The 27,450-nt window shown below is 39.0% G+C and overlaps 1 protein-coding gene across 1 annotated transcript in view; it reads right to left on the bottom strand.

The window, feature by feature from the left end:
• Positions 1-26,297, bottom strand: part of LOC126293314 (general transcription factor 3C polypeptide 3) — a 46,655-nt gene extending 20,358 nt beyond the window's left edge. Inside the window, exon 1 of the mRNA XM_049986460.1 lies at positions 26,180-26,297. The gene's annotated coding sequence lies outside the window, so the exon portion shown is untranslated. The remainder of the gene's footprint in view (positions 1-26,179) is intronic.
• Between the last annotated feature and the right edge of the window lie 1,153 nt (positions 26,298-27,450).

The following is a 27,450-nucleotide window of genomic DNA, read 5'->3' as shown; positions in this document are numbered from 1 at the left end:
TATAACCAGTGACACACATATGCCTCTAGATTACAGTACAGGCCAATATGTCACCACAGGCAAGATTTTTGCAAGAGGGAGGTAAGACGGGAGGAGGGTGGTTTGACGTTTATGGAGGATGGTCCTATCACACTTGTGCCACAACTGTGGGTTGTCTACAGATTAAATAAATAATGGTGTGCCTGACGATACCACGTAGTATGAATTAGCTGGCAGTTTATGCAGAATTTAATACTCTTTTCATTGTGATTTAAAATCAGTAAAAGATACTTGAATCTTGAGCCACACAATACACCCTCTAAATTATAGTGGCACGGGTGTTTCTATTTATCAACTAAAGACAAGGAAACTGCAAGAGTGCAATGTTCCAAGTTAAAACTTAAATGTCAGTTACCCAACTCTGTAAGTCACATACAAGGCATATCAAAAGGAATTATCTGAATTTAAAAAAAGTCACAGCTATTCTGTTGTTTGAGATGTGTGTGCGAACAACATACTGTTGGAAAGAGCAAACTCACGAACTTTACATGGTCCCACTAGGTAGCAGCAGGGCACGCCCACCTCAGTTCTACTAAAAATGGTGTCGGAACAACAGAGATTTGTGCAGTGCGGGTCAATAATACTCTAGACTCTCATTAATCCGGCCCTCAGTACGCTGTCCTCTCAGAACTCCAGCGCACATCAAAAAACACATGCACAATGAATTATCATGTGCAACAATGTTTAGTTAAACGATGCTGTATTTACCGTATTTGAAATTGTAGCTTTCTTTAAGGTTTGGAATCAAGTCACTAAAATGAAACACGTTACGCTAGACCTCAAGCAGAAACTCGAAATTTTAGGTAAGTTAAATCGAGGTTCTTCACAGAAAGCCATTTCTGATGAGTTCAATGTTGGACAGGCAACTATTTATGACATCACAACACAAATGGATAGTGAGTTGGGAAAACAGAAGATTATGCGAAAGTGTGAGAATGAAGAACTGGATGTAGCTGTTTGTAGATGGTTCATACAACAATGCAGTAAAGGAATTCCAGTCAGTGGCCCAATTGTAAAGGAAACAGCAGCTGCATTTAACAAACAACTTGGCAGTAGTAACTTGTTTGCAGTGAGCGTAGGCTGGCTATCAGAAAAAACGACATGGCATTCGGCAGCTGACAGTCACCAGGGAAAGTCACTCAGGTAATGATAAGGGATGCTGATGAGTTTGTAAGCAAGATATGGAAAATAATAGAGGAAGAAGATTTCGCTGCTGATGACTTGTATAATGCTGATGAAACAAGACAATTTTACAAGATGCTTCCTTCAAAAACATTAGCTCCCAAGAACAAGAAGGAAGCTCATAGTTACAAGTAACAGAAACAGTGTGTAACATTAATGGCGTGTTGTAATGAAAATGGGAGTCATAAACTATCACTTATGATAACTGTAAAATCCCAACATCCATGTTGTTTTCAACACACTGACATAAATACTTCACAAGCACAGTACTGCACTCCGAAGAAAGCACAGATGGACAGACAAATATTCTCTTTGAGGTTCCATGAAATGTTTGTACCAGCAGGGAGAAAAGAGCTAAAGAAGAAGAATCTTCCACTGAAAGTTATCCTTATAACTGACAATGCTCCTAGTTATCCTTCAGATGTTTCTCTAAAGTCCAATGGTATGCAAGCACTCTTTTCCCACCCAAAGTAACAGCCCTAATTCAGCCCATGGAGCAGGGGATTTTGGAATCAAACATCATTATCAACATTTGTGGCGTCGCAACTAGTGCGAGCGCACAGTTTTCTATCAAATATTTACTGTGAAATGTAGACAGACTGTAAAGTAGCCATCAGATTAGCATATGTGCTGTAGCGGGCAGATTACCGGTGTCCGTTCGTCTGACGTCACGACCATATGGCATGTCTGTACCGTGAGAATGTAAGACCTGTGCGCTAACTAGCCGCGTGTATAACGTGGAACTTTCATCTTTAATAACTTCTAACTGAGGAACCTGAGGAAATTAAAAGTTAATATACTAGTTTCTGTTATGAATAAAAATAAGTCATCCAAATTTGAGCTTTGAAACCTGCATATTTTGGAAATTAGAAAAATCTTACAGAAAACGCAAATTTCTACAATTTTCGAGTCTAAATAAATACCATTATGTATAGATCACCTTCAGTGACCATCCAACTATGAAACAAAATCACCTTCCGTGCTTTTGTATTTATTTTGAGAATTTTACTTTTAGAAATTCACCTATAACTTTGTTAAAACCATAAATGTTTTGAATTTTTGTGAACAGTTATTTTATATGAGTAGGTGAGAGTGAATGAGTGTGCCTGAGTGAATGAAAGAGGGACATTCGCCATTCTTTGCAAGTGTATAAAATCTAGGTTGGAACTCGCAAGTGTTCAGACGATGTAACCGTGGGAACAGAGTCGCCAGTGGTTCCCCATCTTAGTGAATGTCGGATGTCCAAGAGTGTATGGTATTGTACAAGCAGCCAGAACGTTCGCGAGTATTTAAATAATTTCTGGAAATAAAGTAAAGTCTAGTTTTCCTTTCGGTTTGTTAAATTATACAGTAAATTTTGTGTAACAAGAAATCATGACGTAAATGATTCAGAAGTCATGACTGGTGCGTGCTAGATTTTGGCGCGAGGCGCACCCAAAGAGTTAATTCTGATTGGCTGTGTGATGTGTGAGCCAATGAGATGCGAGGACGGTTAGCAGACTAGGAGAGGGAGTCGCGAGTGGATGAAGGGTCGCGAAGGAACTGTGATCGAGAAGAGACATGCTTGATGTGTCCTCGCGAATAATGTGTAAAATGAAGTCATAAAACGGCTTCATCGGTTCGGTACTGTGCGATTTGAGACTGGAAGAGTCCAGTAACGCGTAGTGTGAGTTTGAGCGAGTTGTGACTTTTCGTTCCGCGAAAGACGCGAGTAACTTTAATAATTAAAAGCGTGGCGGTACTTCGTAAACTTTTACTAAGTGCTTATGGCGAGCATTAACGTTAAAAAACGAACTATTATTGAACATCGACTGCAAACGTGTATGTTAGAAAATCGTCTGTGTTGCAGTTAAGTAAATTCCGTAACTTTGAAAGCTAATTCTGGCGGGGTTTGAGTGTGGATAGAATTGTGAACTGAACTTTCTTCAAACGTAGATTAGCGGGCTGATGATCAGGCTTAAAGACAATAAAGAGCTTAAATAGAATTACCAACTTCGCGTTCTCGTTTGAGTAAACAATTACTACCATTCCAATAACTCAATTTATTTAGGAAGATTGCTCATAGATTGTATTTCAGCAAACATGTATCGCGGCCTCCGGTGAGCGGCTATTAAATTGCAGTTTCTTCAACACTGCTTTTCTGCAATTTTTCCAGTAGCTGCTATCAGGAGAGGCGAGTGCAGCAACTACCTAAGAAACGAGGTAGGTGGATTTTCTTTCAGGGAAAGGAAACTGCGCGATAAGAGCCTGACCCGTCGCAAGTGGTGCATCGGCCGGGAAATAAAAATAGTAAATTCCAGTGAATTTCAAAAAAAGCAGTAGTGACAATTACCGGACAATACAGAAGTGCTCGCTATGTGTAGGAACTGTGTAGCGTACAAATTGATATCGCCACGTGAATAGGAAGGACAGTGAAAGTGTCCGTGAACTGTAATGTGTTGTACGGAACGGAAGAATTTTTCGGTGACTACGCGCCGATTGGAATAGCAGTCTACGACGGCGTCTGGCAGACGACGAGCTACGGAGACTACGCAGAGGCGACGACAGCAGTGGCAGTTGGCAGCGCTGATTCGAGCGGGGGCCCGGAAACTGGTACAGCATTGCAGTGTATGGTGAATGGACCCGCAGTTTCATCTAGCAGCAACGCAGCACGCCGAAGCACAAAGTTAAGTACAGTGCTTTTGAAAACTTTGTGTGTTTGTGGAGTCAAACTGAGAAAAATGGCTGAGTTTCAACCAAGTGACAAAAAGGCGGAACTAAGTTGTGATAGTGGGATGGAGACAGGGGAAAATGACCCCATGAATTTTAGTTTAGACGTGTCTCAACCCAATTTCAGTAGTAGTTTGACTGATTCATCCTATGTTAATTATAGTTTGGAGTCAGATCCAAATATGTCAGTGCCCAGTGAGTTACAGTTACCCATGCCGGTAGTTAATGTTAATAGGGACATTGTATCAGCAAATGAGGGGGTGAAGGATAATGTCGCCAGTATGCTGATGAATCTATTAACTAAGATGAACGTGTTGGATTCCAATATGTCAAGTAAGATGGATTCCAGTATGTCAAAATTGGAAACTAATATGTCAAGTAAAATGGATTCAAAAATGTCTAAATTAGGATCTGATTTAAGTAATGAGATGACTAAAATGGGCGCTGATTTAGATTCCAAAATATCCGATCTCAGAGACTGTTGGAAGCAAGATTTAGCAGTGCTCAGTAGTAAAGTAAATGTTGAAATACAGCAGGTTAAACTAGAATGTACAGAAAATATTGTTCAAGTGCAAAGTGAATTGACGACACGAATCGAACAGGTTACTGAGGATCAACAGCAATTTAAATCCCATGTTGATGCAGAATTAGATAAAGTATGTGAGCACATAAAAGTGGTAGAGAATTCCAATGAAATTAATCATGCCGCCTTAGAATGTAAAGTAAATGATACCAAAATTCGGTGTGAGAAACTTGGAGAGCAAGTTGTAAATAAGGTCAATAATTTAGAGACTCACATAAGCCATTTCAGTGAAAGTGTGAATGAGCAACTTTGTGGGCATGAATGCAGACTAACCAAAGTAGAACAGTGTGTTTCTAACCATAGTGGTAGTATAATTTCCAGTGGAATAATTGAATCTACCGAGGTTGCGTATGTTACCCACAGACAGTTTTTAAAATTTGACCCAAGTAAGAACATGCACCCCAGAGAATTTTGGAACGATTTTGAAGACGTTTTGCCGAAAGTATGGAGCGATAAACAAAAGATAGGCTTTATCACTTCAAATTTGATGGGAGAGGCCAGAGTATGGGGGAATTTAGCCTCTGAAAAATACGCGAAATTGTCAGAATTTAAATTAGCGTTCTTTGAGGAATACTGGGGAAAGAGAAAGCAGATGGATGTTCTTAATCGGTTCTGGTCGGGAGAGAAGTATGACCCCAAGAGAGAGGGCATCAAACGATTTGTTCAAAGGTGGGTAACAACTCTGTCCTACCTTAGTAATAAGTTAGAAACAGAACAGATCATATTAGGGGTAGAAAATAAGCTACCGTGGAACTGGAAAACTAAGATCATATCTGCGCCCCGAGATAACATTGACAAGTTCGTACAGTATTTAGAAAGGGTTGAATCCGTCCAAAAAGAAGAAGAAAACATGAGGAGGGAGCATCGCCCGCCTGCTAGGCAGAATGACAATCGCGCGGATGTAAACATTAATAGGATGGGTGTTCAGAGAGGCGGCGGATACCGTGGCAGTTCACGTGGTAGAGGAAGAACATATGTTAACAGGTTCAATGAACGCGAGCAGTATGACAGCGGCCGACAGATGTCAGGAGGTGAGGCGGTCAGCTGGAGGCATAGTGATGACGCACCGCGCTCGGAAAACCATTAATTGTCTACGAGTGTGCTGGCGATCGTAGGCAACAGCGTTTAAAGTTAAATCCGCTGGCAAAACCATTCATAAGAAAGCAGCCTGAACGACCACCTAACATAAATGTTGTTGCTACAAAATTTAGGGAGGATAACGTAAAACAGACAGAGATAGTAGTTTTAAGTCAAGTGGAGGTTAATGAACCAATTAACTGTAAGAATAATCATAAGAAGCCACTTATTGAAGAACTAAGTACTAGTTATAAGGGTAATAATCAGAAAGACATTATGCACAGTAAAACTAATGAAGAGCTGTCGGATAGGGGTGAGAACAGTAATAATGGCAGGGTTGTGACTGTGCTTGATAAGATAATTGATGTTGTAGATAGTTACGAAGAAGAGGATAGATTAGAGGAGGAGGTAGAGGTTAATGACGACGCCTTGGATAGGGTCGTAGAAAAGGAGGTTAATGAGAAAGAGGGGGAAACATTGGAAAAATGTTTTGACTTAGCAATAGTGGATAGGCTAATAGGAGCTGCCACTAGAATTGAGGGTGATAATAAGCATGAAATAAACCCTGTAAGTGTGAATGTGATTGCCACCCAAAAGACAGGCTTCGAAAGGAGAGAAATTGTGCAAGATTTATTGGAGGAAGCAGAACCCAAAATAAATAAAGAGTACTTAGGGCAACCGATAGTAGAGCTAAGAGTATTAAATGAACCAGTTAAATGTTTGATAGATACTGGATCGGAAGTCTGTGCAGTATCCCAGAACTTGGTAAATGAACTCCCTTAACAGTAAACAGATTGTTAAGATGCCAGTAAGTGGCTTGAACATTGTAGTAGCAACCGGTAAGACTAAGAAGACAGTAAAACAGGAAGTGTTTCTACCCATAGCATTTAAGGAAGTAGAAATAAGACAGAACTTCTTAGTTATAAATGGACTGAGTGTAGACATATTGGTGGGGGCTGACTTTTTGAATAAATATGAAGGATGGGTGAATTTTTCTACCAATGATGTTATGGTAAAAATTAAGGGTAAACTAATTACTATACCTTTCATCGGTAAGCAGCTATGTGAGGATCCTGAGCAGAATGATTTTCCTATATGTATTTGTAAAACAGAGAAATTCTTGGAGGGCTATAATGAGTACGGTGGCAAAAAAGTAGAGGATCCGTCTGAGCTTGTGAGTGTCAGAAATAGGATCGAGGAGAAATTACTAGAATTAATTGATATTGATGAAGCAAGGAAAAACGATTTAAGACAAATACTAGTCAAACATGCCGAGGTTTTCTCAGATCAACCAGGGCTAGTAAAGGATTATGAGTGTTTTTTGACAGTGCAGAAAGACGCTCATTTCTTCCAAAAACCATTTGCAATCCCAGAAGTACATAAGGAGGCAGTACGTGACTTAATTCAAAATATGTTAGAGTGGGGAATTATTGAAAGGGCTGTTAGTGTGTACAATAACCCGCTAGTCATAGTTCCTAAGAAGGATGGCTCAATTAGACTAGTGTTGGATGCTCGAGCATTAAACAAAATAGTATACCTCAGAGAGCTTTGCACTCTTTGCAGAGCTAAGTGCGTGACGAGCACTAGGTCTCGAGTCGTTTGACAATATTTCTTCCACTTTCTTTTCCGTATTGTCAACCTACCTCTTCTTTCATTCAGAACTAAAATTCTATCGTCTTTCCTTCTTCTCTATCGTAGTTTTTAAGTGATAAAGTGTTTAAGTAATGAGTAGGAAAGAACCTCAGTGCAGTATAGGTTAAGCGTAAGGAATGAGTGTAAGAGAAAATCAAAAAGGATTAAGATACCTCAGATAAGTAATAAGTCTCAGTAAAGTAAATGTTTGGCCTAAGGTGTGAGTAATGCCCTTAGAAAGGTAAAATAACTAAGAAATGTAAGAGCCTCAGAAAATATGGTGACGAACATTGAAGCTGTTTGTTAAGTAACAGAACGATATGTTAAGACGTAGCATTAAGCTAATGTTTAGGAAAGGAAATGGAGCAGTACAGCAAAACTGTCTGTTCAATGAAGTCAGAGCCTCAGGAGGTGATTTAGTGGTAAAATGAGTAAAGGTACAGTGCAACAAGGTTGACTGTCAAAGGGGTAAAGGAAGTTAAGTTAAAGGGACAGTGCAGCAGGACTGACTGTCAAATGAAGAGAAATATGTGAGAAAAGGAGAAAGAATGAGCATAGTGTTTGGCTAGCTCGATATTAGGAAAAAGTGAGGCTACGAAGGTGAGTAAATAAAAAGCTTAATGTTGGTAACCAGAGGTGGCGTTTGTTGGTAAACAGAGGAGATGTTTGTAAACAAAAGGAAGTGAGGCTACGAATGTAAACAGAGCTGAGGCGACGTTGGTAACTCAGGAGGTGGATGTATGTTAGAAAGTATGGGTAACGAGGTTTCGCAGATTAGTAGGAAACGCTTTAACAAATACTAACCTGAGTGTGTGAAGTATGAGTATGAGAGTTGTAAATTAAACCCGAATGTGACTAGAGAAAACCTGATGTTGACAAGAAATTGAAGTAACTCCAGATATGTGAGATGAGGAAAGTACCCATGACATCGATTCCATTTTTGACCAGAGACACACAAAGCTCCCCAAGTTTGTCGTAGAGATTAGTATAAGGATTGTAGTGTTGATAAATGAATAAGTAAATATGTATTTTTCAGTGTTTAATTTATGATACAGGACTACAGGAGATTGCCTGGAGACAGAATTGTAATATTGATAATTTTGTGTATATTTTATATTGTTGTGTATTGTACAGGAACTGGAGAGTCACCAGTGCTGGCGGAGATTTATTATGTATTTGTGAACTATTTGTAGGAATTGTTTTTCTTAGTATTTCTTATGTAACCATAACTTGTTTGATTATGAGATGAAGAAGTAATTAAAGAGTAAATGTGCCACTTCGGTACTGCATTAGGAAAGTCAATTCACTTTTCACTTAAAAATAAAAAAAAAAAAAAAAAAAAAAATTTGAAAATTGTACATACTGTAAAGTAAATTTTATCAAAAATATGAGACTTTAGAGTCAAGCAGATAGCGCCATTTATCGCTGCTGTAGGTTAAGACGTAGCAGTTAGAAAGGGAACTGAGGCCAGCTGATGTTTCAGGTGCGCCGAAGTAAACAGAGGTGGTAGCACGAGACTTGAAATGGACCTCCCAAGCAGGACCCGGTCGAACTACGAGTGCTATCAAAATCTTAAGTGTAAGTGGTAAAAAAGTGAAGCTCACCATAGCGATAGTAGTGTTAGTGTGCGTGTGACGTACATCAAGATAGTATTTAGGTTTGTTTTCTCTTTCAGGAATTTGTAAATAGATTTTTGTAATCTGAAAAATTTTTTTTTGAATGATGATAAAAGTGCATGTTTAGATATAAGATGTTTTGTAGGTCGTCAGCCCTAGGTATAAGTGGATGATTGATGTACAGGAACTATAAATGTTAAATAGCTGTTTGAGTAAATCTTTAATAGAAATTTTTTTTAGAAAACTAAAAGTTTGTCATGAATGAAAAAATTTAGTTTCCTCAGGAGGTGTGTGGCGTCGCAACTAGTGCGAGCGCACAGTTTTCTATCAAATATTTACTGTGAAATGTAGACAGACTGTAAAGTAGCCATCAGATTAGCATATGTGCTGTAGCGGGCAGATTACCGGTGTCCGTTCGTCTGACGTCACGACCATATGGCATGTCTGTACCGTGAGAATGTAAGACCTGTGCGCTAACTAGCCGCGTGTATAACGTGGAACTTTCATCTTTAATAACTTCTAACTGAGGAACCTGAGGAAATTAAAAGTTAATATACTAGTTTCTGTTATGAATAAAAATAAGTCATCCAAATTTGAGCTTTGAAACCTGCATATTTTGGAAATTAGAAAAATCTTACAGAAAACGCAAATTTCTACAATTTTCGAGTCTAAATAAATACCATTATGTATAGATCACCTTCAGTGACCATCCAACTATGAAACAAAATCACCTTCCGTGCTTTTGTATTTATTTTGAGAATTTTACTTTTAGAAATTCACCTATAACTTTGTTAAAACCATAAATGTTTTGAATTTTTGTGAACAGTTATTTTATATGAGTAGGTGAGAGTGAATGAGTGTGCCTGAGTGAATGAAAGAGGGACATTCGCCATTCTTTGCAAGTGTATAAAATCTAGGTTGGAACTCGCAAGTGTTCAGACGATGTAACCGTGGGAACAGAGTCGCCAGTGGTTCCCCATCTTAGTGAATGTCGGATGTCCAAGAGTGTATGGTATTGTACAAGCAGCCAGAACGTTCGCGAGTATTTAAATAATTTCTGGAAATAAAGTAAAGTCTAGTTTTCCTTTCGGTTTGTTAAATTATACAGTAAATTTTGTGTAACAAGAAATCATGACGTAAATGATTCAGAAGTCATGACTGGTGCGTGCTAGATTTTGGCGCGAGGCGCACCCAAAGAGTTAATTCTGATTGGCTGTGTGATGTGTGAGCCAATGAGATGCGAGGACGGTTAGCAGACTAGGAGAGGGAGTCGCGAGTGGATGAAGGGTCGCGAAGGAACTGTGATCGAGAAGAGACATGCTTGATGTGTCCTCGCGAATAATGTGTAAAATGAAGTCATAAAACGGCTTCATCGGTTCGGTACTGTGCGATTTGAGACTGGAAGAGTCCAGTAACGCGTAGTGTGAGTTTGAGCGAGTTGTGACTTTTCGTTCCGCGAAAGACGCGAGTAACTTTAATAATTAAAAGCGTGGCGGTACTTCGTAAACTTTTACTAAGTGCTTATGGCGAGCATTAACGTTAAAAAACGAACTATTATTGAACATCGACTGCAAACGTGTATGTTAGAAAATCGTCTGTGTTGCAGTTAAGTAAATTCCGTAACTTTGAAAGCTAATTCTGGCGGGGTTTGAGTGTGGATAGAATTGTGAACTGAACTTTCTTCAAACGTAGATTAGCGGGCTGATGATCAGGCTCAAAGACAATAAAGAGCTTAAATAGAATTACCAACTTCGCGTTCTCGTTTGAGTAAACAATTACTACCATTCCAATAACTCAATTTATTTAGGAAGATTGCTCATAGATTGTATTTCAGCAAACATGTATCGCGGCCTCCGGTGAGCGGCTATTAAATTGCAGTTTCTTCAACACTGCTTTTCTGCAATTTTTCCAGTAGCTGCTATCAGGAGAGGCGAGTGCAGCAACTACCTAAGAAACGAGGTAGGTGGATTTTCTTTCAGGGAAAGGAAACTGCGCGATAAGAGCCTGACCCGTCGCACATTCACTTTTTGTCTCCTTGCTGAACGAAAGTGAAAACGACTCTATCGAGACTATGTTGAAGGCATGGAAAGCAATTAACAAATGTGACGATGTTTTCCAAGCAGCCAAAGTATGGGAAAAAGGGAGAGCGCTACCATAATGAAGAGCTGGAGAAAATTGTGGCCATCCATTGATGCCTAGTTGGATCCAATAGGCAGTGACAGCGATGAGTCAGTCAATTCGTAACTATCAATAACTTTCTTCACTGACATGTTCCACAACCTTTCAGGAGGAGAAGAAACTGATGGCGAAGATGTTATTACGTGGCTGAATGAGGAAAACTGTGACATGGATCAAATTTTAACAGATGAAGAAATAATCAAGAAAGTAATGATGAAAGTAATGAAGAAGAGGACACAGGAGGAGAGAGGATGAAGATTTCTCACAATGCTGGCGCTGAAGATGCTGAGGTCTTCCTGGAGTACATTATGCAACAACCAGATACATACATTACCAATGTAATGCTTGCAAAGCAGTTGTGTAATAAAGCATGCCACCATCACGTATCATCATTGCAAACAAATAAAAATTAGGGACATGTGTCACAGTGAGTGATACGACTGTATAATTATGTACAGTATACACTCAAGGACTGAGTTTCCTTTGAAAATTAATGTGCTTTTGGATTTATTAAAGTATATCCTCTATGTTTTAAAATTGTATCCTTCGGTTTAATGAAGTTTGGAACAATATATCCCCTATGTTAATGCTTAAAGTAGTAAAGAAGTTTTGCTATTTCGGGAGCAAAATAACTGATGATGGTCGAAGTAGAGAGGATATAAAATGTAGACTGGAAATGGGAAGGAAAGCGTTTCTGAAGAAGAGAAACTTGTTAACATTGAGTATAGATTTAAGTGTCAGGAAGCCATTTCTGAAAGTATTTGTATGGAACGCTGTTGCAGAGGCAACGGAAAAAGCATGCGAAGTTCAGAAGAACGCGAAATCCTGAAGATGGGCTAAAATTTACAGACGCGCGAAATTTGGCATGTACTTCGATGCGAGATGCCTTTAATAGGTTCCACAACGAAACACTGTCTCGAAATTTGGTAGAAAATCCGAAGAAATTCTGGCCGTATGTAAAGTACACAAGCTGCAAGACGCAGTCAATACCTTCGCTGCGCAGTGTCGATGGTACTGTTATCGACGACTGTGCCGCTAAAGCGGAGTTATTGAACGCAGTTTTCAGAAATTCCTTCACCAGGGAAGACGAATGGAATATTCCAGAATTTGAAACACGAACATCTGCTAGCATGAGTTTCTTAGAAGTAGATACCTTAGGGGTTGCGAAGCAACTCAAATCGCTTGATACGGGCAAGTCTTCAGGTCCAGATTGTATACCGATTAGGTTCCTTTCAGATTACGCTGATACTATAGCTCCCTACTTAGCACTCATATACAACCGCTCGCTCACCGATAAATCTGTACCTACAGATTGGAAAATTGCGCAGGTCGCACCAGTGTTCAAGAAGGGTAGTAGGAGTAATCCATTTAATTACAGACCTATATTATTGACGTCGGTTTGCAGTAGGGTTTTGGAGCATATACTGTATTCAAACATTATGAATCACCTCGAAGGGAACGATCTATTGATACGTAATCAGCATGGCTTCAGAAAACATCGCTCTTGTACAACGCAGCTAGCTCTTTATTCGCACGAAGTAATGGCCGCTATCGACAGGGGATCTCAAGTTGATTCCGTATTTCTAGATTTCCGGAAAGCTTTTGACACCGTTCCTCACAAGCGACTTCTAATCAAGCTGCGGAGCTATGGGGTATCGTCTCAGTTGTGCGACTGGATTCGTGATTTCCTGTCAGGAAGGTCGCAGTTCGTAGTAACAGACGGCAAATCATCGAGTAAAACTGGAGTGATATCAGGTGTTCCCCAGGGAAGCGTCCTGGGACCTCTACTGTTCCTGATCTATATAAATGACCTGGGTGACAATCTGAGCAGTTCTCTTAGACTGTTCGCAGATGATGCTGTAATTTACCGTCTAGTAAGGTCATCCGAAGACCAGTATCAGTTGCAAAGCGATTTAGAAAAGATTGCTGTATGGTGTGTCAGGTAGCAGTTGACGCTAAATAACGAAAAGTGTGAGATGATCCACATGAGTTCCAAAAGAAATCCGTTGGAATTCGATTACTCGATAAATAGTACAATTCTCAAGGCTGTCAATTTAATTAAGTACCTGGGTGTTAAAATTACGAACAACTTCAGTTGGAAGGACCACATAGATAATATTGTCGGGAAGGCGAGCCAAAGGTTGCGTTTCATTGGCAGGACACTTAGAAGATGCAACAAGTCCACTAAAGAGACAGCTTACACTACACTCGTTCGTCCTCTGTTGGAATATTGCTGCGCGGTGTGGGATCCTTACCAGGTGGGATTGACGGAGGACATCGAGAGGGTGCAAAGAAGGGCAGCTCGTTTTGTATTATCGCGTTATAGGGGAGAGAGTGTGGCAGATATGATACACGAGTTGGGATGGAAGTCATTACAGCATAGACGTTTTTCGTTGCGGCGAGACCTTTTTACAAAATTTCAGTCACCAACTTTCTCTTCCGAATGCGAAAATATTTTGTTGAGCCCAACCTACATAGGTAGGAATGATCATCAAAATAAAATAAGAGAAATCAGAGCTCGAACAGAAAGGTTTAGGTGTTCGTTTTTCCCGCTCGCTGTTCGGGAGTGGTATAGTAGAGAGATAGTATGATTGTGGTTCGATGAACCCTCTGCCAAGCACTTAAATGTGAATTGCAGAGTAGTCATGTAGATGTAGATGTAGAGTGTAGCCATGTATGGGAGTGAAACATGGACGATAACTAGTTTGGACAAGAAGAGAATAGAAGCTTTCGAAATGTGGTGCTACAGCAGAATGCTGAAGATTAGATGAGTAGATCACATAACTAATGAGGAGGTATTGAATAGAATTGGGGAGAAGAGGAATTTGTGGCACAACTTGACTAAAAGAAGGGATCGGTTGGTAGGACATGTTCTGAGGCATCAAGGGATCACCAATTTAGTATTGGAGGGCAGCGTGGAGGGTAAAAATCGTATAGGGAGACCAAGAGATGAATACACTAAGCAGATTCAGAAGGACGTAGGTTGCAGTAGGTACTGGGAGATGAAGAAGCTTGCACAGGATAGAGTAGCATGGAGAGCTGCATCAAACCAGTCTCAGGACTGAAGACTACAACAACAACAAAATAAATTTAAGACACTCAATAATCTGACACTTCTGCTAATTTGGCACCCATAGGTGGGAGAAATGTCAAGATTAGCAAGAGTCTAGTCGTGACTTTAGGTATGGTGTGGGTCCTCCTGTAGCACAGAGCATTAGACATTGGCCTGATCAATTCCAAGGAACAGGCCGTCCCCAAGTGTCTGATACAGACACCGAAAGCATATGCCACAGTTTCACAAGGAGTCCACAGAAATCCGTTCACCGTGCAACTCGACAGCTCAACATGCCCCCAATGTCTAATGTGTGTTGCATAGACATTTACACATGAAACCATACAAAATTCAACTACTGCAAGCTGTTTGTGAAGGTGAGAAACAACAACGTGTGGAGCTCTGGAATTTTGTTCTAGCCAAGGTGGAGGATAACAGTCTTATTCCACACTTACTGTTTAGTGACCAGGCAACATTCCATTTAACTAGAAAGGTGAACCATCATAATGTGAGAATATGGGGTATGGAACAACCACATGATGTTGTACAACATGAGCGGAACTGTCCAAAATTTAATGGCGTTTGTGCGTTTTCACAGGAAAAGGTGTATGGCCCTTTTTCTTTGCCAAGAATACTGTTATGGGAAGCACATATCTCAATATACTTGAGAGCTTTCTTTTCCACAGCTAAAGACTTATTCGAATGACTTCACTTACCAACAGGATGGGACACCACCACACTAGCATCTCGAAGGGCGGGAATTTTTAAATCAAAGGCTTACTGATTGGTGGGTCGGTTACACTTCACCAAATACTTCAGCCTTACAGCATTGGCCTCGAAGGTCACCAGACGTGACTGTATGTGATTATTTTTTGAGGGGATTTATAAAAGACAATGGATCAACTGAGACATCGCATAACAGCAGCTGTGGAAGCTGTAACTCAAGATACGCTCACTGCACTCTAGAAACAAGAACACCCCATTGACATATGCCACGCATCTCAAGGAGGGCGTATTGAACACATATGAAAACAAAATTTATTGAGCTTCCCATTCATCAAAAAACAAAATTCACTGTATATGTTTATTAGTTTCAAAAATATAGACGTGCCAAATCGAATGATTCTTTTTTAATACACACTGTATAATGGGGCTAGATTCCCCACCTTTCCACCCAACTGTTCCAATCCTTCCATCCTATCAACTCTCCCATATTCTCATCTCCCACCCTCTTTGTGTGCTGCCCTCTGTCAACGCACCCACCCATCTTTCCCTGATCCTCTCCTTTTCACCCTGTTTTCATCCCCCCTCCCTCCCCCAGCTCCATCTCACTGCCCCACAGCTTCCCGATGCTGCGCCGGTTGGCAGTTTAGTCCCTGCACACTCTGCCAGACAGTGCTATTCTCTCTCGCTCTCTCCCCCACATACTGTTATCCCTTCACCTTTCCCAGCTCCTCCGGACTGCTGCTCCAGTTTTATGTGACAGTTGCATTCTTGTCTGAGCTCCCAGAGATGGAAGTCGTGTGTGTGTGTGTGTGTGGGGGGGGGGGGGGGGGGGGGCAGTCAGCCACTCATTTGTAAATGAATGTGTCTCCTTTTTTTTTTAAGAACGGCTGTGGCCAAAAGCTAATGTGTACTTGTCTTTTAGTAGAGCTTGCCTGAAACTTAACGAGTCATCTTTACCGAAAGTAGCAATCTGTCTTTTCCTTAAATTTTTGACATTCCAACCTGCATCCTTCTGAATCTGCTTACTGTATCCATTGTTTGAACTACATTCGGAGGTGGCCGTCCCAAATCCTATGAGGAGGGAGTTTCTTTCAGTATATGGTCAGGAAGGAAGGAAAGGCGGTCGCCTAAAATTTCTTATCATCTACCTTTGTGCCAATGTCCTGGGTTAAATTGTCAACCACAATGTAATGTCTCATGAACTGAGGGCAGATAAAATGGTTGATGACCAGTCCATCGGATGGCAAAAATAAACTTGGTAATTCCCTTGGTGATATCCAAGACAATTGGGTTATGGACCTACAATGGATTTCAGTCACTATTATCATCATCATCTCAAACATGATAAAGAGTTATGTAGTGCAATGTCTTCCTTCACCACCCTCCCCTCTCCTTCTGTGTTTTTCATATTTAATTTATAACATGTACATAAAATGCACCAATAAATTCATATTTGTTTGCTATATAAAACAGCTTTTCTGAATTTACATTTCAGTTTTAGTTACTTATAATGGAAAAATGAAATTAGCACTAAAGCTATGCTACAAATCAGAATGGTACCACAGCCTTTATTTCTCACACACATTCACTGACTCTGCCAATGCTCAACCAAATTGTCCTCTTACACCCTAATCTAAACGAACTGATACATCACAGATTACCACAAGAAATATGCTGAGAGGAATACTATCACACTTAACGACACAAACATATAACACTGTACACATACTCACCACTCACCTTCTTAAAAAAGCTAAATTTACCACAATAATGCTAGACTACACACTACAAGTGTTGTTCACAATCTGAAGTACACCCGAAGAAGCAGTTAAATATAGTAATCAGTATATTATTAGAGTGTGGGAAATGCATTACAGCCGATATGCACAGAGTATCTGTCTTTGTCTTTGAAATTATGCAGAAAAAAAATTCTCAACTTCCAAACAATGACATTTGGACAATAAATTAAATTCATAACACTGGCAAACAGACCTACTCACCAACAAATAACAATGAGAGCACTTATTTTTGTCAGGAACAAATTTCCCAATATAATTCAAGTACCTGAAGCTGCCAAGCTGTACAAGCAGACTACAGAAGGCACCAACACCAGCCCGCAGAAGATAATTTATGCCAGTGGCCAGAAGGCACACACATTAAATTACTTTAATCTTATCCCATGGATCACAAAGAGAGAGATCTCCAGGATTAGTAAATAAGTCAAGGACATTCGTTTAAGTGCAATACAATGGAATAACTTCATGTTATTGTGTCTGACCTTAGAATTTATCGTAAGAGATACACATATTTATACCATTTGTAAATGCTTTTTGCAATGGTACAAGATTACACTCTTTAAAATTCTGAAGGCAGCAGGGTAAAATGCAACAGTGAATGATCATGTATGCAGCTTGTACAGAAACCAGGCTGAAGTTATAAGAGTTGAGGAACATGAAAGGGAAGGACTGGTTGAGAATGGAGTAAAAATGGTTGTAGACTATCCCCAATATTATTCATTTATCGCACTGATAAAGCAGCACAAGAAATCACAGAAAGAATTAAAATTCTACGCTATAATTTTGTCAGGGACAGAGAAAAATCTTGAAAGAAAAGTTGAGCAGAATGGATGGAGTCTTGAAAGGACGTTGTAAGATGGACATAAAAAAAGTAAAGTAAAGATGGAGGAATCTACTCGAATTAAAATCAGGCAATGCTGAGGGGATTAGATTACAAATTGAGACACTAAAAGTTGTAGATATGTTTTAGTACTGCATTTAAGCAGCAAAGTAATTGATGATGGCTGAGGTAGGGAAGACGTAAAATGCAGGCTGACAATGGCAAGAAAAGTACTTCTGAAACAGAAATTTGTTAATACTAAATGTAAATGTTACAAAGTCTTTTTTGAAAGTATTTGTCTCAAATGTAATCTTTCACAGAAAAGAAATGTGCTGACAAAAAGTTCAGACATGAAGAAAACACAGGCTTTTGAAATGAGGTTTTACAGAGAATGCTGAAAATTTTATGGGTAAACCAAATATCTAACTGAACTGCTCTCTCTCACTAGTCATTTTACTCATTGCTGAGTGCTGTGACCTCATTTCCTCATTATTATTCTTACATAGTTGAAACTTCAGACAGATGTCTCCATCCACAGCGATCTTCGGCTTTTCTTAATATGATGCGAAGAGGCAGACTCGTAATTTTCTTCTCTTGATCCAACTATCTGTTTGCTGCTCTCCCATGTGGTCCTCTGTTCTCAATTTCTCCATGCACTATGGTCTTCTCTAAATTATCCCCTTGTACAGGCAAACCAAGGGCTGCATACAATAAACAGGTTCAAATGGATTTAAGTTACTGTAGTTTTGCAGAGAAGAAGGACCTAACACAGGCTAACACGGAGAGCTGTATCAAACCATTCTTCAGACTAAAGACCACAATAACATAGTGCCAACAATTATGAAACAAGCTAAACACCAGTTATAAGATTAACATTTGTTACCAGCTGGCATACTTAATTTATAAGGGAAGGATACTAAAAAAATCAAGGAACATGCATACAATGTCAGAAGTTAGTAATTCTGACAACAGACTTGATGCTATATGGAATTTAGTTGAATGAGGGGCAGAACAATAAGCCACAGAACAAGCTAGTCTCAGTAGTGAACTGACTAGAAGGACTATAAATCATGAGTCACAAGTAGCAAACATTTTAAATCATTTCTTAAAGATACTAGAAAGCATAGGGACAAACAGTTCAAGAGAAAATCACAGCAGTATATTGAAAATGTAACTCACACAAAACTGAATCATCTGAATGCATCACCAACTTATCCTTCTGGAATTAAGAAAATTACGAATTCTCTCAAAAATAAAAGCGCATGTGGTTTTGACGGTGTTTCCAATTGAGTACTGAAGATTTGATACTATATAATAAACCCGGTCTTATCTGAAATGTGTAATGTCTCGCTCACTTCAGGCATTTTTTATGAGGTAGAAATATGCTGTTAAAAACATCTTTAAGAAAGATGTCAATAACTATCTACACATTTCACTTTCGATCTCATCTTCCATAATTTTTGAGAAGGTAATGTATTCTAGAAAAATATCTCACCTTACAAACAACAATATCTTCAGCAAATCACAGTTTGGTTCTCAGAAGGGTTGTGCTACTGAGAATGCCGTTAACATGTTCCCTCCCCAGATATTACATCCATTAAATAATAAAATATCACCAGCTGGTATTTTCTGTGACCTCTATATGGCATTTGACAGTGCAAATTGATATAGCCAACTAATGGCTAATGTCATATATAACCAAAAGAATGGAGAAATTAGTAATTTAACCAAAATAGTGCCGAGTCTTAATTCTGATTAGGGAGAAATCATGTATGGGAGTTTCCCAATCTTACGTTCACTGTTGTTCCTCATATATGTAAATTATCTTAAGTCTAATACACAACAAGCATAATTAGTTCTTTTTGCAGATGACACTAGTATTGTAATCAATCCAAGAGCACATACAGAAATGGAAAAAATGGTAAACAATGTCCTAAAAGTTACACAGACGGGTGTCGCCCTCAATTTTAAAAAGATGCAACATACTCATATCTGCACATCTAGAGGTACATCAATGATATGTGAGACACATGGTGAGGAAATAATAAGTAGTGTGGCAACTTCAAAATTCTTAGATTTCCATATCATTGAATATTTAAATTGGATAATTTTTGAATACTTTTAACAATTTAGTTCGGCCACATCTGCACTTAGAATCATTGCAAATCCTGGGAGACAAATCATTAAGCAGACATATTTTCATTCAGTAATGTCATATTGAATAATGGTCTGGGATAACTCATCTATAAGAAAGAAGTATTCAATGTGCAAAAATGTGCTGTAAGAATAAAATGTAGTGCTTGCCCACGATCATCCTGTAGACATCTGTTTAAGGAGTTGGGCATTCTGACTTCTGCTTCAAAGTATATTTATTCCCTCATGACGTTAAGGATAAATAATCCACTACAGTTTAAAATGAACAGCGATATACATAATTACGATACCAGAAGGAAAAATTGCAATCATTACTCCACATTAAGGTTGTCTTCAGCATAAAATAGGGTGCAGAATGCTGCAACAAAAATTTTTGAACCCAGTGATACAAAATGTCTGACAGACAGCAAAGAAAAATTTAAAAAATTTTCCTTTGACGATTCCCATTCGATAGAAGAATTCCTTTCTATTAATGTAATGTGTAAAAAGTGATGGATGGAAATTACTAACTCACACCTGTGTACCTTTTCTTTATGTAATATAAACAAAAGCCTTAGAGATTTTCAGACTATAAACATACGCAAAATGTTCCTCAGAAGATGTAACCAACTATTTTTGTGGAGGTATATGTTGGTCCTATCCGTGCAAGTTGCAAGTGTACATCAAATTGCCACTCTATTACAGTCTAACTTCAAAACACTAAACACCACTGTACCTGATTTCCTGTACACCAGAACCAAACAAAAATTACAGATTAATGCAAAATACTGAACTATATAACAAAAACACCACTCAGGGATTAGGCCTGTTCCAAATGGTGGACTGGTGCATACAAAGCAGTATGGCGTGCGATCTATGATTGTCAGACACGTCATCAGCATGTCGACAGATCCTAGAGCAGTCACTGTCACTAGATGAATCCTCATGATGTTGCAATTTCTTGATTCAAGTAGCTCCTCATCGGCCTAATAAGGGCTGAGACCACCCTGCCTCAAAAAATCTGAGGTGGAACTGAGAGCCAAACCCGGATTCTTCTACACCGAAGGCTACAGAGGCTGTCTACAGAACTGTTGCCCGTAGGCGTTTAAAGGTGGACACCTTACTGCATGTCTTTGTGTAATAAATACCTTGTGTCTAAATATGGAATTGCATACAAAATTATTCAGTTACATCAGTAAATGAATGTATGCAAAGTAAGTTAATTTTCTAATTGTCTCAAACCCAGCAACTTATGTAGAGCAATTGTTGTGAACTGAAGCAATTGATACTAACTTGGGCCTCACATTTTGTCGGAATTTGATATGTAGAAGCCAACAATTAACTCTTGATGTACAATACTTAGGATGATATACTCATTTGTGTGAGGATTGTCAATGAGTATGCAGCATTCTGAATTTTATCATCTTTGCCAAATGATTACATAGTACCAATACCTAAGAGTGATCTCCCTGTGACAGTTGCTGCATCACTTCACTGTAAACTGTGCTAACAAATTTAAAAACTGCAGAATTCAAGATTGAACAGTCTCGTTATCAATGCCACTTTAAAATTGAGAAATAATTAGCCAGGTCAAATACCTTATAAAGTATCGTCGATATTTTTTTCTAAACTTAAAAACCTTAGGAAAGCCTCTGTTGTAAAATAATAAAGATCCTTACGATTAGCTAAGTTACCAAGTCCTATGAATTACAATTACTTAGTTTAAGAATATTTTGTGGTAAAGATGGTCCAACAGATTTTGAATATTTTTTTCTCTCTTTTGAAGCCCTGTATGTCATAAAAGGGACATCTAAACTCTTAGCTTAATCTATAATTTGAAAGAGCTCATTGTTTTGTACGAGAATATGTAATATTTTAAAAATGTAATTTGTTTTATGGAGACACTTTGGGACTAGTCCTTAAACAACAAACGATAATGCCTACAAAAATGCTTATGATAGTTCCAGATTCAACTGATACTTTAAAAGAAAATTTCATGTAATGTTTGAAACATGTTTTCCTAGGTAGACTGGTATTTCATTTTGTATCCAGCAGAGAAGTTAAAAATCACCTGGAATTTTTAGTTAAGATATTCATGAATTAAGGTGCAAAAACTTCTCCATTCTAGGATATTCAAAAATTAGCATTCTATAATGCAAGTATTACACACATTTATGAGCATTTTGTATCAAAGATGTTGTGGAGAATAGAAAGTGTTAACACTGTTTCAAGATCTCCAAGGCATTGTTAAACATGATTTTGTTGCTGAACTGCTCACTTTGGCTGTAAGACAAAGATTCCATCATGGACCCATGTAACAATGTAGAACTATCGAAGAGTATTACTGGAATTCATAACAATTCAGTTCATCTGTTGATACAGACTTGAGGAACAAAATTGAAATTCCTGGAAAAGGGAAGTATCGGATTCCACCTGTCTGCTTTGACCTTTGGCATAAGTGTGTCGTGTTTTTTGATGGAATGTTGTTGTATTTGGTTGCGTGTGCCTGTAGTGGATGTTCGGTTCTGATGATGTTTGTGTCGTGTGATATTCCGTCATTTAACTTTGTGTAATCATTCTGTGAAGTAGTAGTTGGAAGTGTGTGCTGTGTCGTGAGTGAGCTGTGTTGATTTATTGGCTCTGAGCACTATGGGACTTAACATCTATGGTCATCAGTCCCCTAGAACTTAGAACTACTTAAAGCTAACCAACCTAAGGACAACACACAACACCCAGCCATCACGAGGCAAAGAAAATCCCTGACCCCGCCGAGAATCGAACCCGGGAACCCGGGCACGAGAACACTACCGCACGACCACGAGATGCGGGCTTGATTTATTGTTATGGGGGTTTATGCACGACTGTTCGTGTAAGGTATGATTACTGTTGTGTGTTTTTATGGACTGAAATGTAATACTGTTTTTCTTCGTTTTTGCCTAAGACAGATATGACAGAAAAATTTAATAGTTATTCACTTTGATTTGGCTTGTTGACAATATGATGATAACATTTTTGCAACAATTCGTTTTGATTGGTGCCAACATGAGGTTTCATGCATGTAATGAAAGTACAAAGCTGACAGGATCTGGCTTCTTGGATCAGGGACCTGTGTATGAGGCGGTGTCACCATGACAATATTTGACGATTGGTCTGATGGCGAACCTTGTTCAAGAGATCTAGGTCGGTCATCAGGGAGATTGATTTAATAACATATTTTTGATATCATTCATCTTTACATCTTTGAGGAGTTATTTTGTTCTCTGAGTACTATTTTGTGTGTGTGTGTGTGTGTGTGTGTGTGTGTGTGTGTGTGTGTGTGTGTGTGTGGACACGCAGGTGCTTCGACTCACTGAAGCAGCTCCTCACGTAACATCATGGGGCTGAGTGCGTCCTTTTCCAGGCCTCCCAGAAAGGAAAAATTCCTAACAATGCTGTTAATCAAACCCAAGTCCTCTGCATGGCAGTTGGAAATACTGATCACTTACTTATGGAGGTGCACTGGAGAAATTTTACAACTTTTCAATTTTGAAGACAAATACATGCTGAGTAGAATTTATTATTATTATTATTACTATTACTACTGTTTTTTTGCAGCGATGTCAATGGCACAGCAAAGCAATTAGGTGCTAGAGCAAGGTTGCAATGTACAAATGAGAATCCCATTCTCACACAATTTGGCCTCCACAAATTTTGTGATAACTTGTGAAATGTCAAATATATTTTCGTTGAAAAAATAAACAGAATGTGATCAACCTGCTCCAGTGCAGTTTGCATCCATTTCCGTTGTTTTTGGAATAATGGAAAACCATCAGTTTATTCCTGTTGGTTTACACAGGATCTGGAAACAACCCGGTCAGTACATTTCCCATGTTTAGGATGGCAATTGGTGGGTTAGAATTGTATGCAAAATCTCAGCTGAGCATCATCAAGGAACAATAAATTTTTTGCACCTCAGTGGACTATCATATTCTTTCCATTGGTCATTGGGAGAAGATCCAAGCTGAATTTTGAACAGCCTCTTTTAGCAACTCCTCCTGCAGCTGCTACAACCCGATTGGGCCAGCAGTATTTAGATGCTATTGTCTAATATGTGGACAGTAAGTTTGGTTTTTTTGTAATGATCAGTTTCTTACTGTGTTTTGATCAGGCAGGCTGTGGAACCTGTAAGACACCCACCAGAGGCTTCGGATCCTCAGTTAAGACATTCGCTGAATGCTTATGAACCTGAGCAAAGTTTTCCACCAGTTCTGGACTTTCCTTGGTATCAGGCGTACCCACTAGCTATGAGAACATTAAGTTTCAAAACGCTGTAGTGGCCAAAGTCACTGTGAACCCACTCCAGTTTATTGTCCATGCACAGAATGAGTTAATAAAACTCTAGAAAGCATTTTGGTATGCATTACTCTGTCATTTAAAGACTATTCCCAAGGAAACCCTACGAAGCAAATTACACAGTCCTGCATGAACAAATGAACCCTTTCATATGGTGCTTAAAGCCAAAAAAGTCGAACTGTCCATTTTGTGATATAGGACTTCGAAAAGGAGTATAATTTGGTGCAATGGTCTTTGGCATTCTCTTTACCTTACACTACATATCTGAAACTGTTTAGCTGTAAAGCACAGAAACTGGTGGCTTTGCTACTCATACATTACTTTACATTATTACAAAGCTTTCTGACTAGGAAAAATTTGGCAACAATTTCACAAATATTTGACCTGGTGAATTTTTTCCTTAACTTTAAGTGGCCATGGTACCCTATCAACATAACCTTGAACCCTGCAATTTGTAAGCTGGTTACTACTCTTAGCAGTGGGTTGATGTAGTACTCAAGAACACCCATAACTACAAAGTAATCCACCGTCCAAAGCTCTGAATGCCACATTCATTGTGACTGCCCTCATATGAATGTGTGCAAAACCTCCAGAATTGCACATCAAGAGCTAAAACTCTGTAGTTTAAGTTTTGGCAAATTTTGGAAACTACATATCAAAATCTGAAATACTAAATTGTGAATGGTAGATTAGTTGCAATTTCCATTTAAAATCCACTTTATGAACGCCTACAAATTTTTAGCAATAAGTTTAATGTATTTTCATGCACTACATTACCCATAAGACAGATCACTTTGTAAAGTTGTTAAATAGATGTGTTCTCAAGTATTTGGCTTCTTTCCATACTACTGTAAGTCTTTTGAGAGTCTTTTTTTTTAAATCCTAACACTATATTTACACTTTGCACTACTTCTCAAGAGAAGAGAAACATTTGCAACAGTTAATAACATTTGTGAACATACTTGCTCTTAACCCATTGTTTAAAATTGGAAAATGTTTAAGCAGGATGTTTCTAACACCAGATACTGATCTGCAGCACACCCCTAGTTTATTTATGTTGGACATGAGATACTTATAGACTGATCTGCAGCATGGCCCTAGTCTCTTTATTATGTATTTGATAATTCACAGAGCCCACAAATGTCATTGCAAAATAAGGGTTATGTAAACACACTTGTCTGTAGTGTAATTTTTGTCTATGTTTGTGCAATATTTCATGCCTTTTATCATGTTTAACACACTTTTCATCATGAACACTAAAACTGCATTCTGGAAATCAATGTAGGTGCACCACCTAACTTTTACTTCTATGTTCTGAGAGTAATATCCATGTAAGTCCAGTTCCCATAAAATGTCACTCCAGAACTCAATAATGGGTTTATTTGTTATAGTTTCTCCTGAACGCATAGAAAATGGCAAGCATCGTCAAATTAGTTTGTAACAAAAACTACCTGTACTATCTGTAGGTCTGCATTAAGGACTATGAAGCCAAATAGCTCCTAGTACGAAACTCTTGCGGAAAGTTTACAGATACAAGGGCACTACTGAACTCTTAGGGCAGTGCAGAAATTTAAACTCATGTTCAGGATTACTTTGAGCACTGTATTCTGACGAAACTATCTGGCACGAAGGAACTTCAGTGAAGCAGAACACAAAAATTTTGTTCGTGTTCAACAAAGAATGAGGTGTATTGTTAATATTTACGTTCTAAAATAACACAGAAATATATACAATAGTGAGATTTGATATCAAACAGATTTCACTAACACAAGACGTAAAGACGATTAAGTTAACGTAACATCAAGTAATATCAAGAAGTTAATTTAGCACTCTTCGGAATGTTCTTGGCTGTTTCATTCTCATTACAAATTTGAGCAAATGAAAATAAGATATAGCAATATGTGGGCAACTGTGGAGATGTAAGGATGGGAGGGCAACACATTACAAAAGCCCAATGACAGTTGCATATCAGAGCCATTACAAAGACTGCTGCTCACAACAAATAAATTCATTAAATCATTTTTCACTATTGGAGTTTCATTGCATTATCATTTGTTGGTTTCAGACATTTTAGTTTGAAGGGCTTAATACAAGGAATGCGACTTTTACAAGTTTCTGCACTTTTCAGCATTACATCACGACTGCTGACACTAAAATCCAACAACAGACTTCAACAAAAACTAAATAACTTGGCGAACACATCAACAGAACGCTCAAGCCACATGTTAGCAGCACTATAGTGGGGATATTCACTTGTACGCAACAGTTTAACATGATGCACCCACAATTTAGAAATAAACTTACAGTTACAGAAACGGGTGAATCGGTTGTTGTCTATGATTTTAACGAAATATTTACGATGAGAATGTAAACACGCACTCTGTGTATCGTCTTCAAACCTTCCCACTTGCAACTCTACAATCGATATATCGATCGATGTGCAGTTTCATTTTCGATACGCTCTATTACAATTACTACTGGCGGAACTTTCCAAAGGCACGCCTCCTTTTGTTTATTTATTCGTAGATTTATTTTGTTTATTTATTTGTCCGTTTACATGCAGTCGATGAGTAATTTAAACACAACTTTTACACTGAGGATTCATGGAAATCTTTGACTCTCGTTCGTTTGCTCAGTTCCCGGAGAGCGCCAGAAAACAGGCAGTACTGTGCATGCGCAGCTACGAAGACGTAGGCTGCCCTTGCTTGGTGTTTGCTCTTCTCATTCGTTTTTCGTCGCATTTCTGTTTGGAATTTCGTGAATGGTGGGGCATCACGTTGCCATGTGCGGCCATGCTCCATATTGCTGAGAGGACATAGCGAGTTGCCTCGACACACTCTCCACAGTTCCTGTCCCTTTACCACACGGTGCCCTGCTCGTCACTATTGATGGCACCTCCCTGTACACTAACATTCCTAATGCCCATGGCCTTACTGCTGTAGAACACTACCTTCCCAGACACCCTGTGGATTCCAAACCAACAACCTCCGTCCTAGTCTCCATGACCAACTATATCCTCACCCACAATTACTTCTCCTGTGAAGGCATTACCTACAAACAAATCCGCGGTACGGCTATGGGCACCCGCATGGCACCATCCTATGCTAACCTATTCATGAGCCATCTAGAGGAATCCTTCCTAAAAACGTAGAATCCTAAACGCCTCACTTGGTTCAGATTCATTGACGACATCTTTGCTATCTGTATTGAAGGTGAGGACACCTTATTCACATTCCTCCAGAACCTCAACAACTTCTTCCCCATCTGCTTCATCTGGTCCTACTCAACCCGACAAGTCACCTTCCTAGATGTTGACCTTCACCTCAGAGATGGCTATACCAGTGCCTCCGTCCATATCAAACCTACTAACCACCAGCAATAGCTCCACTTCAACTGCTGCCACCCATTCCATACAAAGAAGTCCCTTCCGTACAGTCTAGCCACCTGTGGTCGTCGCATCTGGAGTGACGAGCAGTCCCTCTCAAAATATACTGAGGGTCTCACTGAAGCCTTCACTTAGTGTAATTATCCTCTCATCCTTGTACAAAAACAAATCTCGCGTGCCTTATCTTTCG

Source organism: Schistocerca gregaria, chromosome 10 (assembly GCF_023897955.1).
Source record: "Schistocerca gregaria isolate iqSchGreg1 chromosome 10, iqSchGreg1.2, whole genome shotgun sequence".
Classification (NCBI taxonomy): Eukaryota; Metazoa; Arthropoda; class Insecta; order Orthoptera; family Acrididae; genus Schistocerca; species Schistocerca gregaria.
The sequence above is the reverse complement of the archived record's forward strand: the minus strand, read 5'-3'. Positions and strand labels throughout refer to the sequence as shown.